This window comes from Colobus angolensis, unplaced genomic scaffold, assembly GCF_000951035.1.
Source record: "Colobus angolensis palliatus isolate OR3802 unplaced genomic scaffold, Cang.pa_1.0 Scaffold13, whole genome shotgun sequence".
Classification (NCBI taxonomy): Eukaryota; Metazoa; Chordata; class Mammalia; order Primates; family Cercopithecidae; genus Colobus; species Colobus angolensis.
The window spans coordinates 21,562,979-21,582,334 of NW_012114252.1; the positions used below are offsets into that span (position 1 = coordinate 21,562,979).

The window sequence follows — 19,356 nt, forward strand, 5'->3', positions numbered from 1 at the left end:
TGCCCACTACACTTTTTTTATTGGTTGTTGTCTGATGAATCCACAAATTTAGCTGCTTTTCCATCTTTTCCATAGCTTCATCATGCACTATAGATGTTACTTTAGCACTTTCTGGAGCAGCCTCATGTACAGATCAGCAGATCTCCACTTCCTTTTTGTGAATGTACCATATTGTTGATTCATTAACATTGAACTCATGACAACAGTACTATAACTCATGCCCAAACGAAGCTTATCTAACACACGTATTTTCTCTGTAAGACACATCACAGCCTTCTTGCACTTAGGGACATTAGACAGCATTTCAGCACTACGCTTGGGGGCCATTTGAAACAGAGAAATCACCATTGGAAGGCACAGAAATTTGAAAAACATGACACTAAGTAGACTCAGAAGAGGACATATGTTTACAGAATGAGAACTGAAAAAAGAAGGCAGAGCATGGCCTTGTTCAAGATCTGCTGGAAATGTGTATATAAGGTGATCCAAATTTTTCACTGTTCTGCATGTGTCGTATATGACTGAGAGAGTGCTTCAAGTATTGATTTTTGGGTTACACATAATTTTTAGCAAGTAGCTGAGTTCATAAATACAGACTCTTTGAATGATGATTGACTGTATTTGTAGAGGTCACTTGTCAAAAAAAGTGCGTTTCAAGCATAAAAATAGATTATATGAGGATACAACTTTTTGGGTGAAGTGGAATGAATTAAAGAAGAAAGAATTAGTATCTGACTTGTTCAGAAACTTTTTAGATGGAGAAATGGGTATTATATTTCTATTACACTTAGATTCTATTGGATTTTTTTTATAAAGGATGCAATGGTTTAATTTAAAAATGTCATCAGAATGTCAGAAATTACATCCTTTACAACTATTTAAAACTATGAAGAAAAAATTAGGTATTACCTAGATATGTGATAATTTTTAAAAATTATTTTAAAGAGAACAAAATGGATTGGGAAGCAGCTTTGCTTTTGCCATTCCACTGAAAAAATGTACAATTTCGATGGAAACATGTCAGCACTTGCTTGTAGGAATTTTTCAATTATAGAAAGGAAAAAGCTTCATTTCATCTCTTTTGACATTGCTGAACACTTGGTTTTGATGTATAATTTTAAAACACCTGAGCACCATGAAATGAAACCACAGTATTCCTGAGGGTAGCCTGGTGAAATGTGATTTTCTCCTACAGTACAGAAGGACAAAAATGCCTTTAATGTCCTCAAATGCTAGAGTTCTAGATGACGCATTAGTTTAAATGTCAACGCTTAATGTCTTCACATGTAATTTGGAACAGAAATTTTCTTTTTTTTTTTTTTTTGAGACGGAGTCTCACTCTGTCGCCCAGGCTGGAGTACAGTGACCGGATCTCAGCTCATTGCAAGCTCTGCCTCCCAGGTTTACGCCATTCTCCTGCCTCAGCCTCCCGAGTAGCTGGGACTACAGGCGCCCACCACCTCGCCCGGCTAGTTTTTTTTGTATTTTTTAGTAGAGACGGGGTTTCACCGTGTTAGCCAGGATGGTCTCGATTTCCTGACCTTGTGATCCGCCCCTCTCGGCCTCCCAAAGTGCTGGGATTACAGGCTTGAGCCACCGCGCCCGGCCGGAACAGAAATTTTCTTACAGTTAAAATAATCCTTGGAGTAAAAACCAAAATAAACAGCTTTTCGTATGCCTCAGTCTTCTTAAAATTTTCTAGTAATTGGTGCTGTTTCTAGTTTCCTTAGTTTCTTGCCGTGGGTAAGTTCCAAACACCTTACATGTGTTGCTGGTGGCCCTAACAATTCTACTTTGGACTAAAGCACCAGGGAGTCTGTAGGCGCCTTCCTGCGCTCCTTGACTGCGGGGGATCCACAATTTCTTCCCAGCTGACTTGCTGGTTTTCATGTTAACTATTTCGGTTAATCATTCATGAAGCACGTGGCATATATTTGGGGAAAGAAAACACCGCACCTTAATCCCAACATGCATATTTTTTGTTGCTTAATTATTTTAAGTCATCGCATTAGAATAGTAACTGCGCTCTCCATGAGCCTTGGTTAGAAAGAAGGGAAGAAATCCCAGGTTCTCTCTCAACAATCAGGGGTTACTCAAGCCGCCCACGCTCTCTGGGGCCCCTCTGGGCCGGGCTGCGTCCATTTGGGAGAGGCCGGGGACCGGGCGCCAAGAGGCTGTGGTGTCTGTTCTTGGGGCCCAACGGGTGCGCTGTGTCTGCGGGGCCAGGCCAAGGACCTAGAGCAGGGAGAAGGCCGCGCCCGGGGCCGGGCCTCGTCGGCTGCGTCCGCGGGGCTGGGGCCGAGGCCGAAGACTGGACAGGCGGAGGCGGTGGTGGCCACGTGTGGGGCCAACCAGTGGGCTCCGCCTACCGGACCGAGGCCCAGCACTGGGCCGGAGGAGGTGGCAGCTCGCTGGGTAAGCAGGGTGGGCTGCGTCCGCTGGGGCGAAGACCCGGCGCCAGCCGGAAGACGTTCCTCGCGGGCCGGCGGGGGCGCGGTCTGAGGACGTCACTTCCGGCGCCGGGCCTCACTTCCTGGTGCGTGAAGGGGCAGAGATTGGTGCAGCCCCGGAGGAGGAAAAAAGGGTGAGGAGAAGCGGCGGCTGAGCGGGTTGGCATCTGTGGCTGCGGGCTCGCTCCAGGCCGTCGGGGGCCGCTCGCCAGCGTCGCCCGCTGTGTTAGGAGCGCGGGCTGTGGGCGTCGCTTGGCCTTGTCCCCACTGCCGGCCGGTCTCCCCACTGCCGGCCACGGCGCTCAGCGCTTGTGCTCTGTGTTGCAGGTCTACCCGGAGCCCCGGAGCGAGAGCGAGTGCCTGAGCAACATCCGCGAGTTCCTGCGCGGCTGCGGGGCTTCCCTGCGCCTGGAGGTGAGCGCGGGCGGCCACGGGCCGAGGGAGGGGCCGGGAAGACGGGGTTGGGCCTGGAGTGGGCGCTTCGCTCCAGCCGGACCTCCCCGTCTCCTCCGCGCCCGGGTCCGACCCTCACCGGCCGCTCGGGGGTCTGGGATGTGTGGAGCGGGGCGTTGCGGGTTTGGGTAACGGCCGGGAGGAGGCGGCGCGCGGGCCACCCCCAGGACAGGGTGGAGTCTGCGTGTGGAACCCCAGACATTGCCCTCGCTCCGGTCGCTGGTGGTGCAGGTGACACACATTTTCAGCAACCGTTTATCAGGGGTGTGAGCCGATTTCTTGGCACCTGCCTCAGCCTGAACTCTGCTTTTAGAGATTGTCATCGAAGGGCTCGCATCTAGGTCTGGGTCAGGCCTTAGAATCCTCAGCAGGTGATCAGGCAGTCGTGCAGAAATAAAATGGGCCAGCCCTCCGCCTGCTTCTCCCAGCCGCACTCCTTTCTCTGCTTTTTCTATCTGAGACCAGAAATTCGGTGGTTTTTCCGTACCCTCACCACTTAATGTTTAGGTTAGAGAATTCACATTAACTGGTATCTGAGGTTTATAAAACATGCTTTCGGGGAACATACTGGGCGGGGTCTCGATTCCCTGTTGTAAAATGTTGTGTCACTCTACCAAACATTGTCTTTCCAGTCTTTCAGTGGCAGTTTCTGGGAATTTAACTGTTTCATGTTATTTTACTATTGCGATTCTTCCTACACTTGGGGTAGCGCTTTAAATACAGAAATGTAGCTGTGCTTTTCTTGGAATCTGCTAAAGCGGTTGCCGTCAGTCCTGTACTTAAGTCCTGCCTTTTATTTTTATGTTGCCACTTTGTCACTCTTAACCTTAGTTTTCTTATCTGTCAACTGAGATGGGCAATATCAAGCTCCCAGATAAGAGTACAGTCGGCCCTCTGTGTCCAAGGTTACCCACCCGTGTATTCAGCCAACCTTGGAAATATTGGAGGAGGGGGAACCAATTAAAAAAAACCAATATAAAACAACACAGTATAATGATTATTTACATATCATTTGTAATGTACTAGGTAGTGTACGTAACCTAGGGATGATTTAATGTTTACGGGACTATGCCATTGTATATAAAAGGCTTGAGCATCTGAAGGTTTCGGTATCCGTGGGGACCCTGGAACCAATTCCCTGCTGATAAAAAGGGACAACTGTGTATGAAAGCATCTTTGTAGAACCTGTTACATAGGATAACCCAGTAGAGATTTCCCTTCCCGAAGGATAGTCTTTTGCTATAGGTTTCTCGGAAAACCTAGAAGTCATCAAATCTGTGAGGGCAGGTTACATGGAAAGTTTAATTGAATTAGACATACAGGAATTCGTAGATTAAAGTATTACTGGCGTTGTTTATGATTGTAAACACAAAGACATTTATTGTTGGTAGTATTTCATGTTGGCAAGGAAATTATTACACGTAAGTGAAAGTGCTAGGGGAGATTCCAAGAAACTTAGGGCTCTTTCAAAGGGAAAAAAGACAGTGTTTCAGTAGTTTTTCCCTGATACCCTTCGTCGTATCAGCTTTGTCATTTTGTAATCCAGCTGCCTTACTGGCTGTGATAATATGCCTTGGAAGTGGTAAGTTTTACTTTTTCTTGACCTTTTTGTGGGATTTTATCATATTACCCTCTTGAAACTACTGAGTTTTATTTATGTTTAACATACTTTTGAAACTAAATTTGCACATTAAGATGATCTGACTTTGGTGTAAGACTTATTAAGAAAGTTTTGTTTTAAAGTAAATTGAGGCTGGGTGCAGTGGCTCACGCTTGTAATCCCAGCACTTTGGGAGGCTGAGGTGGGTGGATCACATGAAGTTGGGAGTTCGAGACCAGCCTGGCTAACATGGCAAAACCCCGTCTCTATTTAAAAAATAAACACAAAACACAAAACCAAAAATTAGCCGGGCGTGGTGGTGCGCACCTGTAGTTCCAGTTACTCGGGAGGCTGAGACTGGAGAGTCCCTTGAACCCCAGAGGCAGAGATTGCAGTGAGCCGAGATTGCCACTGCACTCCAGCCTGGGTGACAGAGCAAGACTCCATCTCAAACAACAAAAAATGTAAATTGAATGTTAAAAACTTACCATTGCTAGTTTTCCAAAGGTTGCTGCTGACGTTTCGTATGGTAACTATTGTTTTTATAATTAAGAGTTTATTTGAAGGTTCTCTGGAAGAGAGATTTCACTAACATATCCCAAGCATCTAGAATAGTGCTTGGCACATAATAGGCTTTCAATAAATATTTGTTACTCACAGAATGAGCTTGAAGTTGTAGTTGATAGCAAGTGAGTTTCACATTAAAGTAAAAAATTAGTTTTGACTTATTTTGTCCTATTTTTAAAGAGTAGATATCTCTTCCAGTAAATTTAAACAAGAGGCAAATGTTACCTTTTTTCAAGCTTAGTGTGAGTCACACTTGTAATTACCTAGGAGATAATAAAAATGAAAATATGAAAACAGCACATGAAAAACCTGATAAATTGTTCAGTCACTGTGTGTTTTGGGAAGTTTCCCTGAGAAGTCATTCTGTATGGTATGCATCCAGCTCTGGCTACCAGCCTTGTAAGCTGATGTGAAGGGATGGGGCTAGGCCCTGAAGGACTTGGTCATCTGCCCTGCGGGCCACAGTGCAGCAATTTCCCAGTGTGTAAGAATTGCTTAGAGAGTGAGGAGGGAAGGGCCTTGCACTTGTGAAATATGTTGTAGGATTTACACATTTCATTTTCACAAAAATCTGAGAGGTGGGAAATTGATAAGAAATGTTTTGAAATTACAGACAAAAAACTTAAAACTGATAGCTTAAATTCTAGATTAGCTTTTGTTCTATAGTTGTAAATGTCAAGGTGCTTTTCTTCCAGGGGTTAGTTTAGACTGAATTGTGTTTCTAACAGATTGTTTTTGGTGTATATATTCTTGTTTACTGTCAGTTTAAGCTCTGCTCACATTCGTTAAAGGGAAAAAGGAAGTAAATTTGGTTAATATGTCAGCTATTTTGGTGCATACCCTCCTTAATTACCTGTAGGAAATCAGATATTACCCCCCAATTGTTCTGATCATGAAAATATTTTTATAAATTGGTTTTAAAGGAATATTGTGTGAGTTGCATTTATTGGTAAACTTTGAGAAGCACTAGGTTTTAAGTTGGAAAACTCTGAAATTTGGAAAACTAAAAAAATTTAATTAGTGTTGGAAAGCAGTGCAACTTGGATGACTTCATTTTCTTACAACGTTTTTACTTGGCATGCTTACATTTTTTTTTTTTCCAGTTAGGGCAAAAATCCCTAGGCACACAGTTTCTCTATTTGTATCTCAAAAACAGCCAAAATAATAATTATTAATAAGAATGATGATGGGCCGGGCGCGGTGGCTCAAGCCTGTAATCCCAGCACTTTGGGAGGCCGAGACGGGTGGATCACGAGGTCAGGAGATCGAAACCATCCTGGTCTACACGGTGAAACCCCGTCTCTACTAAAAAATACAAAAAACTAGCCGGGCGAGATGGCGGGCCTCGGGAGGCTGAGGCAGGAGAATGGCGTAAACCCGGGAGGCGGAGCTTGCAGTGAGCCCAGATTGCGCCACTGCACTCCAGCCTGGGCGACAGAGCGAGACTCCGTCTCAAAAAAAAAAAAAAAAAAAGAATGATGATGATGTTGGCTGGGCACAGTGGCTTATGCCTGTAATCCTAGCGCTTTGGGAGGCTGAGGCGGGTGGATCACCTTAGGTCAGGAGTTCGAGACCAACCTGGCCAACATGGTGAAACCCTATCTCTACTAATCACGCCACTGCCCTCCAGCCTGGACAGCAGAGCAAAACTCCATCTCAAAAAAAGGAATGATGATGATTATGTTTGTAGAATTTCACCTGGGGATAAGTAACTTACTGAGGCAAACCAAGCAAGGGATAGGACATATCTTTGCATTTTTTTAGGTAAATAGCTACAGAGAAATTCAGAGTGATTTCTGTTTCCAGTTTTTTGCTGCGTTACTGTGGAATTCTGATTCAAGTGTTCTAGCTGCTGTAGGGTGTGTGTGCATGTGTGTGTGCATGCTTGTGTTCACTCAAAAGGTCACAATGAATTAGCTTCCAAGATGTTCCCACCCTATACAACCTTGTCTGATTAGGCATCTGACAACTAGGGAAGCAGGTGAAATGTAACTGGCAAAAGCAGATTTTATGTTCCTAGGAGAAAGCTGTGTTTGGTTAAAGCCATCACACTTGTAACACGTGCTGTGTTTGGTTAAAGCCATCACACCTGTAACATGTTTACCAGCTTTTTATGTCAAGAGCTGAAAGTTAAGAATATAAGATTCCATTTGTTTAAATGGTACATCATTAAGCTCACATTAATAATGTGGTTTCAGGAATATTAGCAACAAAATAATTATAATAAAACTATGGATTTTAACTTAGTTCCGTTTGAAAGAAAGATGGCTACTGTTCTCGATATTTAGTTATATTCATACATAATAGAAAAGGGTAATCTTGATGGATACTTTGATATTAATGAGGCTTCTTTTGCTTAAGAATTGACTGTGGACTCACATACAGTGTTACCATCACTACTTGAGAGGAAAACAAAACATTTCAGATGAAACTGGGTGAGCCTGTTCTCATAGTTGCCAAGAGGGAATAAAGCCAGTTTGTCAAGTGTAAGCAAACCACAGCTCTTTCTTCTCATAGACCATTTCTGGAATAGTTATGTTTGATATGATAAGGATGGTAACCCTAATATATTAATAATTGATCTTTCCAGCTCCTTGGCACAGCAATTAATACTGAAATTATCTGCAGGTTTCACAGTTGCTGTTCATTTATTTAACTGTTTTTCTGGAACAGTGGAAAGCATCCAAAGGCCCAGGTGGTTCAGAACAGAAATCTGCTCTTTTCTCATCCTCACCCTTGGAAATTTTTGGTTGGTTTTTTGGTCTCTCAGATAAACAGAGCATGAAATGTAGACCAGGTAGTCACAGAAAGCTTGCCTCATCTCCAGTTTCTTTTCTTTAATTCTTATCTTTTGTTTTTAAATTGACAAATAGTTGCATGTATTTATGGAGTAACGACATTATGTTATGGCATATGAGTGCATTGTGGAGTGATTAGGTCAGGGGAATGGACATATCCGTGCATATCCTCACATGCTTCTTTTTTTTTTGTGGTAAGAACATTTAAATTCTCATCTTTTAGCAATTTTGAAATGTACTTTATTGTTAACTGTAGTCTCCTGCTGTACAATAGATTACTAAAATTTATTCCTCCTGTCCAACTGAAATTTTGTACTCTTTGACTAACATCTCCCCTTTCCCTGTCTAGCTCCTGTTCCCTCCTTCACAGCCTCTTCAGCATCTGGTAACCCCTATTCTCTTCTCTGCTTCTGTGAATTCAGCTTTTTTACACTTTTCATATAGGTGAGATCGTGCAGTATTTGTCTTTTTGTGCCCTGCTTTCTCTTAGCATAATGTTCTCCGGTTCATTCGTTGTTGTTGCAAATAACAGGGTTTCCTTTCTTTTAAAAGTCTGACTAGTATTCTATTGTGTATATATCCCACATTTTCTTTATTCTCTCATCTTTCAGTGGACACTTAGATTGATTTTGTATCTTGGCTGTTGTAAATAGTGCTGCCATGAAAATGGGAGTGCAGACATCTCTTCAACATACTGATTTTAGTTTCTTTGGCTGTATACCCAGTAGTGGGATTGCTGGATAATATGATAATTCTGTTTTTAGATTTTTGAGGAACCTGCATACTGTTTCCCAGAATGGCTTTGCGAATTTATATTCCCACCAACAATGTACAAGGCTTATCTTTTCTCCACATCCTTGCCAATACCTGTCACCTTTCATCTTTTTGATAATAGCCATTCTACAGGTGTGAGATGCTCTCATGATTTTGATGTGCATTCTTCTGATGATTGGTGATGTTGAACATTTTCTAATCTGTTGGCCATTTGTATGTCTTTTGAGAAATGTCTGTTTGGGTCCTTTGCTCATCATTTTTAATCAGGTTATTTTTGTTACTGAGTTTTTAAATGTATTTTGGATGTTAGCTTCGTATCAGATGTATGGTTTGCAAATACTTTCTTTCTATTCTGTGAGTTGTCTCTTAATTCTGTTGTTTCCTTTGCTGTGCATAAGCTTTTCAGTTTGATGAAATCCCATTTGTCTTATTTTTGCCTTTGTTTTCTGTGCTTTTGGGGTCATACCCAGGAAATCATTGTCCAGACCAATGTCATGGAGCTTTCCATGGTGTTTATTTCTAGTAGTTTCATAGTTTCAGGTCTTACATTTAAGTCTTTAGCCCATTTTGAGTTCATTTTTGTATGTGTTTGGGACAAGGTTCCAATTTAATTTTTCTGCATGTAGATGCCCAATTTTCCCAGCACCATATGTTGAAACTGCCCTTTCCTGATTGGGTGTTCTTGGCACCTTTGTCAAAGGTCTGTTGACTGTATTACGTGAGTTTAATTCTCAGCTCTCTATTCTGTTCTGTTGGTCTATGTGTCTGCTTTTATGCTAGTGCCATGCTGTTTTGGCTACTGTAGCTTGGTAATACATTTTGAAATCAGTTAATGTGATGCCTGCAGCTTTGTTCTTTTTACTCAAGAGTGCTTTAGCTATTTGGGTTTTTTTTTGTGTGTGTGTGTGATTCCATGTGAATTTCAGGATTGTTTTTCTGTATCTGTGAAGAATACCATTGGAGGTTTGGTAGACATTGCATTGAATCTGTGGATCACCTTGGGCAATGTGGATGTTTTAACAATACAGATTGAGCGTGCTGATAGGATTTGGCTGTGTCCCCACCCAAATCTCATCTTGAATTGTAATCCCCATAATCCCCACATGTCTAGGGAGAGACCTAGGAGATTATGGGAATTACAATTCAAGATGAGATTTGGAGTTAGAGATCAGCCTGGGCTACGTGGCAAAACCTTATCTCTACCAAAGAAAAAAAAAAGGTCTATCGGACAGTGCTGGATCCAGTAGAATCCCAGGAGATTGGATCATGGGGGTGATTTCCCCCATGCTGTTCTCGTGGTAACGAGGGAGTTCTCAGGAGATCTGATGGTTTTATAAGGGGCTCCTTCTCCTTCGTTCCTCACTCTTCTCTCCCCTGCTGCCCTGTGAAGAGAGGCCTTTTGCCATGATTGTAGGTTTCCTGGGGCCTCCCCAGCCTGTGGAACTGTGAGTTATTTAAATCTGTTTTCTTTATAAATTACCCAGTCTTGGGTATGTCTTTATAAAAGTGTGAATATGGACTAATAGACATGCCAAACCTGAGTATCCAGAATACTCCAAAATCTGAAACTCTTCGAGTACCAACGTGACACTCAAAGGAAATGCTTATTGGAATGTTTTGGATTTTCGGGATTTGGGATGCCTAACTGGTAAGTATAATGAAAATATCCCCAAATCTGAAATACAAAACACTTCTGATCCCAACTTATGTCACTTCTGAGCATGTTTACATGATCCTGAGTAGCACAGAGCATGCTTGTGGCATGGGTGCTGAATGGTCAGCTCGGCACACTCACAGCTAGTAATTGCGACTTTGATCTTCAGTGGTTTCTCCTTTTTTGACTCAGGGTTATTGCTCACTCCTGGTAGCTGCCCACGATTATCAGGTGTTTGCTTTGGTGGGGGACGGTATGGAGGGAGGGAACGTAGTGCCTGACCCGAACTGCTTTCCTGGTTGCTGTCCCGCGTTGCCACTCGCCAGTTGTGCCGTCAGGATAGTGGGTATCACATGTGCTTGCCCTTTGTGTCGGTCGTGAGGATTACATGAATTCATGCAAAACTCTTCAGAACAGTGCCTTGTAAGTTGGAGGTGCCACAGAGACATTAGCTGTTACTATCATTTGCATTATTATTCTTTCGTGTAGTTGGAGCCACGTGATATGTCTTAAATCTTTACCCAGGGTTTCATATTAGTTTTATAAACTTGAGTAAATAGAGCTATGTAAGAAGAAAATGAAAAGTTGTGTAATGCTACCATCTAGAGATACCAGTGTTAAAATTAGTATTTTTTTTTTTGGTCTTTTTTTTTTTTAACCATTGCAAATATGTAAATATATTTGTAAAATATCCATGCCATCATAGTAATGTTTTATAACATGCTTTAATTTGATCCAGTATGAGTCTTTTCCCATGTTAAATAATTGTTTTACTAATGATTTTAATGGCTGCCTCTTAGTTCCTGGTAATAATCCCCATTTTTGGATACAGAAGTGGATTCTGAGTTTTCACGGTTGTGAACAGTGAACTGTGCAATGGACGTTTCTGTACCACACCCTTAATCCTTGATTTTCTTTGTAGGACAAATGCCCTGATAGAGCACTGCAAGGCCAAAGGTAGGGACTTTCAAAGGCTTTGGACACCTGCTACTGTACAGCCTCCAGAGAACTTTTGCCAGTAGCAGTACATGAGAGTACTCCTTCCTGTCCTGTGGATGTCATGTGGTTCTCTTTTAGATTTTTTTAGCCAAGATTGTGATCAGGCTTTCACCCACAAGAATAGTTAAAAATATTAATACTTTTGAACGAATTAAAACATGGGAACCACTTGCTGAAACTCAAAACTTGTTGATGCAGGTTTAATAATTAATTGCAATAAAAACAGAAGTAAGTCTATAGTCTGTTTGGGATAGGATGCCCAGCCAAGGGTTGTTTTTGTTTTGTTGTAGATTCAGACAGATGAGGAGGTAAACTGTTTACTGAAACTTGGCTTTGAAGGTTTATGAAGCACCAAAGATATGTGTGAGGCATTCTTTTTAGCTGGGCACCCTTCTGTACTGTTGATGCCAAGCATAAAACGGTGGGTCACAGCCTAGTGTTTGTTGACTGATTTATTAAATAAGCTGTTGAAGCTTATTCCTATGTAGAACTTTAGTTAAGGAAGTTAAGTAAGAAAAGGATTGTTTGGGAAAAGAAATGAGTAACTATTCCCGGAACATTTTGTAGGTAGTTTAAAGAAAGACAATTTCCATTCAGATACTGTAATTGTGTTTTAATTTTACCTGGCAAGAAGTATCAGAGATGGCCCTCTGTCTTGTACCTCAGTGCCTGGCTATACTGTCTTGCTGGGTGAGCACGAAGTGTTCCTGCATATCCAGGCTGCTTTTCTCATGTAGACAACTAGACTTCCCCCTTCATTTTAGATCTTTGGAATGTCCTAATTGTCTAGATCAACACTGCAATAGAAATATATTGGGAACCACAGATGTGATTTTAAATTTTTTAGTAACTACTTTTAAAAAGTGAAACAGTTATTTCTCATTTTTAAATTTTTATTTATTTATTTTTGAGACAGGGTCTCACTATGTTACCCAGGCTGGAGTATAGTGGCGTCTTCATGGCTCACTGCAGCCACCACCTCCCAAGTACCTTAGACTATAGGCACGTGCCACCACGCCCAGCTAATTTTTGTATTTTTTTTGTAGAGATGAGGTTTTGCCACGTTGCCCAGGCTGATCTCTAACTTCTGGACTCAAGCAGTCTTCCCACCTCAGCCTCCCAGAGTGCTGGGATTATAGGCATGAGCCGCTGTGCCTGGCCTAAAGTTAATTTTAATAATGCATTGTATTTAACCCAGCGTATCCATACAATTATTTCAATCTGTAATTGATATGTACATATTATATATCATTATTTTAGGTATTTTATATGAGGTATTTTAGTTTCTTCACATTAAGTCTATAAAATCTTGTTGGAATTTGTTACGGCCACAGCACATCTCAGTTTGCATTAGCCACGTTTCAGTTGTGCAGCGGTCTGTCTGTGAGTGGCTCTCATTTTGCATGTTGCATTTATTTAAGAGCCTGGAGGAATACAGTGATCTTTGAAATGAAATGGGACCAAAGTTTGTAAAGAACAAATTGTGTGTCTAGGCATTTTACTTGTACTGTTTTGTTTAAACCACTCAATGCCCTGCAGAGAAGATGGCATTTCCCCACTTAGCAGATGAGGGGCTGAGACTTGAAGTGATTCAGAAGTCCCAGGTCCCAGCTCAGCGAGTGAAGAGATTCGGGATTTGAACTCAGATGCACCCACTCCACTGGCTGGGTTCTTCATACAAGCATGCTGCTGCATAGTGTGGCTAATGCAGGTGAGGTATTTAACAACATCAAGGCAATACTCTTAGGCTAACTCCTGGCAAGGCCCATGGGCAAGTTCTCAGGAGAACTTACCTGATGACAGGGCCTGCCTCATGGGCGTGCGACTAGTGTTGCCACACAGGGCCCTGTGCTTGGTTTCATGCTCTGCTGTTGCCATCAGAAACTCTTAAGAATTTTTTGACGAGGAGCTTTGCATTTCCAACGTGTGCTGGACCCTGCAGTTGTATACTTGGTCCAGCCTGCTGGGATTGTTCTTAGAGGTCTGTGGTCAATAACTGGAGTAAGCAGCATTTTCTGAGTGCTTATCATGGCTTAGGCCCCATTATGAAGTGTGTGTTAACCCAGTCTAAAAGTAGCTGTCTTAAGTTGATATCATCATTTTCCTCACATGATTGTGTCCCTGACCCCAAGCGAGCAGAATTGGGATAAGAATAACCCTCAGCAATCCCTGCTATCCCTAACTTTGTTTCACTTTTTAAAAGTAGTTACTAAAAATTTTAAAATCACATCTGTGGTTCCCAATGTATTCCTATTGCATAGTGCTGATCTAGACAATTAGGACATTCCAAAGATCTGAAATGAAGGGGGGAGTCTAGTTGTCTACACTAGAAAAGCAGCCTGGATACCCAGGAGCACTTCGTGCTCACGCAGCAAGAACAGTATAAGAATTGCTTAAAGTACTTCCTCCTGATAGGAAGTTAAGATAATTTGTCATCTCTCATGCATTAAAACTTGCCTCAGCTTCCAAGGCGGCCACCATTTTACCTGTCAGTAATAAGGACTCGTGATAATATTGGCTGTGGGTTTTGTTTTTCTAAAGGATCCTTTTGGGAAAGCCATCCTCTCCAGTGCTGGGATGATAAAAGGATGGGAAGTCGAAGTCAGCTTGAACTTACCCATCAGAGAACACGTTGGGGTTGAGTGGAGGGGAAGAGCCTCTCCGAGGAATTGGAGAGAATTTTCCACTCACATTACGTCTAACTAGCCAGAGGATGGGCATTGGGACAGTATGCTTGTAAGGTTCCTTCAGAGCCTGGCTTGTGTGCGTCAGTGATGCTACTGCTCGCTAGACGAGCTACCAGTTTAATAATAAGACTTAGCTCCAGATTCTGTTCTCCCTTTTTGGCCCTTGACATGGGACACAGATCCCTTAGTAGGTGTTCATGCCTGGCCCATGTGGGCAGCTGGGTAAGTGTTTCCAGTGCAGCTGGTCAGACGGTGTCACCCAAGAGTCGCGTCACTCGTATCTCAGCTAGTTGTTCAGCAAGTACCGGCAGCACTTAACACACGCAGTAAAGTAACGAGGCTGTTTTGCCATCATAAAAATGCAGTTGAGTTTTGCCTAACGTGAAAATATTAAGTTTCTGTGTACTCTCTGCTAGCCACAACCAGAAGGTTGTGGAGGAACCTTCTTGGAGGAACAAGCCTTCTGGTTTATCTGCATCTATCCCCTTCCCCTTGATAAAGCAACTGTGATTTTGGTCTTAATTAGCTGTAGTCTGTTGAACCAACTCAGCGTAGCCAGGGTAGAGGCGGAAAGAAGCGTCTTGCGCAGCGGTGCGGCTGAGGCACAAAGAAGCGTCTTGCACAGCGGTGCGGCTGAGGCGGAAAGAAGCGTCTTGCGCAGCGGTGCAGCTGAGGGCTTCATGTTCCTGAGTTGTTGGCACGAGAGAGGGTTTCAGTGGTCAGCTCTGCGTAGTCTCATTTTCTAGCAAATAGAATCCAGAGTGGATGGCCTCATATGTGTAAATTCTCATGAGACTCAAATGGAAATGAGTTGTCCCTGAGGTTCTTCGTGCTTGGCTGATTGAACTAGATGGTTTGAGAGGGATATTTTATAGAGTAAAGGGTGAGATCAGGGCCGGGGAGAACAATGGTGGTAGAGTGGCCTTAAAGACCAGCCTCCAGGAAAGCCTCTGGCAGTTGCAGTCCCCACTCCCTGCCATCTGTCACATCTGGTTCATCTTCCTTTTAGTAACCCCAGAATCTTGGCTTTTCTCTTTATCCACCACCATTAGCCCAGGCTGTCCACATGCCTCACCTGGATCACTGCAGCAGCCCCTGGCCAGTCTATCCTTGCCTTTCTCCAGACGGTTTTTTCTGAAATGCAAGGCTGATCTTGGTCATTTTCCTCCTGACTCTGGTTTTACCTAATGTCTTAGAATAAAACCCATGACCCTTGGAAGAGGTGGGGAATAATGGGAAGTGAGACCAGGGAGTCGCAGGGAGTGAGATCAGGTGGTCCTGCAGGTCCTGTCTTTTCCTCCGAGGGATATGGAGCCTCCGGGGGTGTTTGGGCCGAGGCGGGAAGGGATGTAATGTGAGTTTTAACAGGATCATTTTGGCTGCTGTTTTGAGTATAGACTGCAAGACTGAAGGGCAAAAGCACGGAAACCAAAGAGGACAGGATGGCAGCAATCCAGGTGACCTTCCAGGTGATGGTGACTCGAACCACAGTCCTGTCAGCATAGGTAGCAGGAGAGATTGAATTCTAGTTTTATCAAGAAGGTGGAGATGAGATGATTTATGGATGGACCAGATGGGGTATGCGGGAGAGGAATAAAGGAGGACCAAGGGTTTGGCCTGAGCCGTTAGAAGAAGTTGCCTTTGGGATGGGGAAGCCTGGCAGGGCCAGATGTGGGCACTCAGCTTCAGACATGCTCCGTTAGGATATCTGTGAGATGCCTCAGTGAAGATCAGGTCTGGACTTCAGATATGCGGCCTGGGCTGGGAATATCAGCTTCAACTTCTGCACAAGCAGGTTCTGATTGTGAAGAGTGATGTTCCTGTTAGTCTGTGTCATGTGGAAGAGTATCTTAAACACATATTTGGGCAGGTGCTGCGGGGAGGAGGACATCCATGCCTCAAAGAGAATGAAGGAATACCTGGTGAAGGGCTGGGGGAGGAAGTGAGGAGGTGTTTGTCCCGGATCATCCGAGCCCACTAGACGTGCGTACTGCTGTTGCTCATTTCCTGGCCAAGCTGTAACCACCTGAGTAAACAGTAGGTTTGTTCTTGGGTCAGGTGTATCCACAGCAGTCATTCAGTGCCATACCTAGCTCCTCTTTATCATCAGAAAATCACAGAGAAGCACCGTGCGAAAATAGGTTTGTGGTCATGTCGCGTAAAAGTTGGCATAGATGCTGGGCGCGGTGGCTCAAGCCTGTAATCCCAGCACTTTGGGAGGCCGAGACGGGCGGATCACGAGGTCAGGAGATCGAGACCATCCTGGCGAACACGGTGAAACCCCGTCTCTACTAAAAATACAAAAAACTAGCCGGGCGAGGTGGCGGGCACCTGTAGTCCCAGCTACTCGGGAGGCTGAGGCAGGAGAATGGCGTGAACCCAGGAGGCGGAGCTTGCAGTGAGCTGAGATCTGGCCACTGCACTCCAGCCTGGGTGACAGAGCGAGACTCCGTCTCAAAAAAAAAAAAAAAAGTTGGCATAGATATGATCTCTGGGCTATTTATATGTGAGCTTAGAAGAAGCCGAGGACACGTTGTCATCAAGTTGTATTTTATATTTCTTTATTTCTTTTTTCCAATAAGACTTGCACATAGCTTAAAAGATAAATGATACTTGGAGCCTCAAAAGGAAACACAGTCCTGCACCCTCCTTATCCCAGAAACACACTCTCAGCTGGTGGTGGTTCTTGGTCTTTGCTTCCTCCTTTCCATGGTGTATCCTGGCACTGTTGTTTCTTACCAGTTTTAGTTAATAACTGTCTAAGATGAGGGTGTAGCTCTGTTAATCTCCTTGTATCACTCCTGTCCCCCAGTTCAGGAGAATCATTCTTTGCCCTGCATGTGTGACATGAGATCCCTTGGTGCAATGTCCGTTGTTTTAGCCAATGTATTTTCTTAGTTATAAATGACATGTGTGCATTCTGAGCAAACAGAGTGTCGCAGGCACACGTAAAGGGAAATGTCCACTCCTTTCTCTCCCTCCGCAACACCCTAACCCTGCTTCCCGCAGGAGCCACTGTTGAACGCTGAGACACACACGGGCTCTTTTTCAGGAGTTGAGGCCGTACTAGGAATGCTCTTGCGCAGTTTGCCTCTTTCCACTGAGAACGTAGTGCCTTTCCTGTGGGCAGCACACCAGAGCGAGACAGCTACATGAGGCACTTTCCAGAGGACAGAATGCCAGAGCCACCCCTTCCTCACGGGACACTTGAACAGTAAAACCAAACCTCCTCGGTGTGACAGTGTGGAGTTCTGGTAGGAGAACAGGGTGACTGTCCAGCCTCGATAATGTTCCCTCCTTGGCAGAGTGGTTTCCTTCTGCTCAGTTTGCTTCTTGAGGAGTTGGGCACCGGGAGCCTGAGGAGAGGGTCCTGGCTTAGCTAGGTTTTCCTTCTTGTCCAGGTCATAGGGAGACGGCCAGGGCAGCTGGTGGAAGGTGCTAGCCCTCGCCTGTGCCCGCTTCTCTGCTGTTCCCCTGCTTGGTCTCATCCACTCTGTCTCTGTGATGTGCGACAGCTATATGAGGCCCCACTGGGCAGGGGTGTGGGTCCCCTCCAGGCCTGCCCAGCCACCCAGCAGCTGTTGCCATTCCAGGCTCAGAGTCCCCGCCTCCTGCAGATTTCTTCAAGCTCTTCATGCGGCCTTGAAGATAAACATGAGTGGAGAGTTGACACTTTTCCTTCCATGTCTTTATGTTCTCAGAATGTTCCGAGAACTTGGAACATTAACAGGAAAATACCAGGGTTTCCACATAGAGGTGGATAAAATAGGCAAGAATTGTTCAGGTTCAGTCTTGAAAGGTAATGATTGAAAAGGGATATCCTTATAGATTATACAGTTTTGAAGGTTGTGAAAGGGTTTCAGTAAATTGTCCATTCTCATCCCCGGAACAAAATCACAGATTCTCAAAACCTGGGTTTAATTTTTTGAAACTTGAGAGATGATTTTTGAAACTAAACAAAGGAAATATTAAAGATGCAAAAATGACATGCTTTTGTAGTCTTGATGTGTTAACTCCAAGAAAGTGATGCTGTGTTGAGAGAATAGGTTCCTTGATGACTAATCGCCAGTGGAGTGTTTATGGAAGCCAGGAGTATTAGATGACGTGAGGAGGGTAGGTGACATTGCTGCTACAATATGTTCTTTGGTGCCTGTGCCGGAGATGATGCAGACAGCAACTCGCTGTTCACAGTTTGAAGCAGACCTTATCATTTCTCTTTAAATCAGTAGTTCTGAACTTTTGGGTGTTTAGTAATTTGGGAAGTTGGCTTAGGTAACGATAATGACAATAGTATTGGTTAAGTTTGGGGATGCTTACTATGGGGATGTGCCAGGCAGAGGCAAATCTGTTTAACATGTGCTAATTTATTTAATCCTTACAAAAGTCACTTGGCCTTATTGGGAAGAGAGGAAAGTCATATGTTAGGAGAGAATTGCAGAGGTCATTACTGCCACTGTATTAGTCTGTTCTCACATGGCTGTAAATACCTGAGACTGGGTAATTTATAAAGAAGAGAGGTCTAATGGGCTCATGGTTCCACAGGCTGTACAGGAAGCATGATGTTGTCATCTGCCATGTTTCTGGAGAGGCCTCAGGAAATGTACGATTGTGGTGGAAGGCAGAGGGGAAGCAGGCTCCTTTTAACTGGCTGGAGCAGGAGCAAGAGAGTGGGGTGGGGTGCCACACATCTTGAAACAGCCAGATCTCGCCAGCACACACTCACCATCACGAGAACAGCACCAAGGGAAAGTCTGCCCCTCACGATCCGGTCACCTCCCACCAGGCCCCACCTCCAGCATTGGGGATTGCACTTCAAATGAGATTTGGACGGGGACACAGAACTAAGCCATATCAGCCACAGAGGCGTCTTCCTGGTCATTGCATGGGTAACCAGTATGGTGCTGAAGCTACGGGGACCTTGTTTGTGAGACATTATTGGAAGATTTTTTGGTGGAAATATATTTTTAACTTTGGAGTCATTAATTTCACTCTAAGATACTATTTATATGCCGTAATTGATGAACATTTAATGATCACCTCTGTTTGCTAGACACCGTTCTAGTTGCTGGAGGTGGCTTGATGAGTGAGGGAGGAGGGGCCCTGCATCTTAGGGAGTGTAATTCTAGTTGGGGAAACACTTAAGCAAAGGAATGAGTGTGTGAACAAATAAAACTGTCATGAGCATCAACTGCAGAATATCGGGGGGTGAGGCGAGAGAGTGCGTGGGTGCTGACTTAGATTGGGTCGTCAGAGAAGGCCCCTCTGCGGAGGTGACGCTTTTAGGATTTGCTCTCACAGCCAACGTGCTAAAAGCTAGTCACTCCTCCTCCTCCTCCTCCTCCTCCTCCTCTTCCTCCTCTTCTTCTAAGCTAGC

The 19,356-nt window shown here is 44.0% G+C and overlaps 1 protein-coding gene across 4 annotated transcripts in view; it reads left to right on the forward strand.

The window, feature by feature from the left end:
* Positions 1–2,576: 2,576 nt before the first annotated feature.
* The window catches only part of ARHGEF7 (Rho guanine nucleotide exchange factor (GEF) 7), a 143,455-nt gene continuing 126,675 nt past the window's right edge, over positions 2,577–19,356 (forward strand). For 2 of the 4 annotated variants that reach the window (XM_011933902.1, XM_011933905.1), the window contains exon 1: positions 2,603–2,864. The gene's annotated coding sequence lies outside the window, so the exon portion shown is untranslated. Of the gene's footprint in view, positions 2,865–19,356 lie in introns of all 4 variants that reach the window. The other 2 variants (XM_011933903.1, XM_011933907.1) reach the window with 2 other exon arrangements.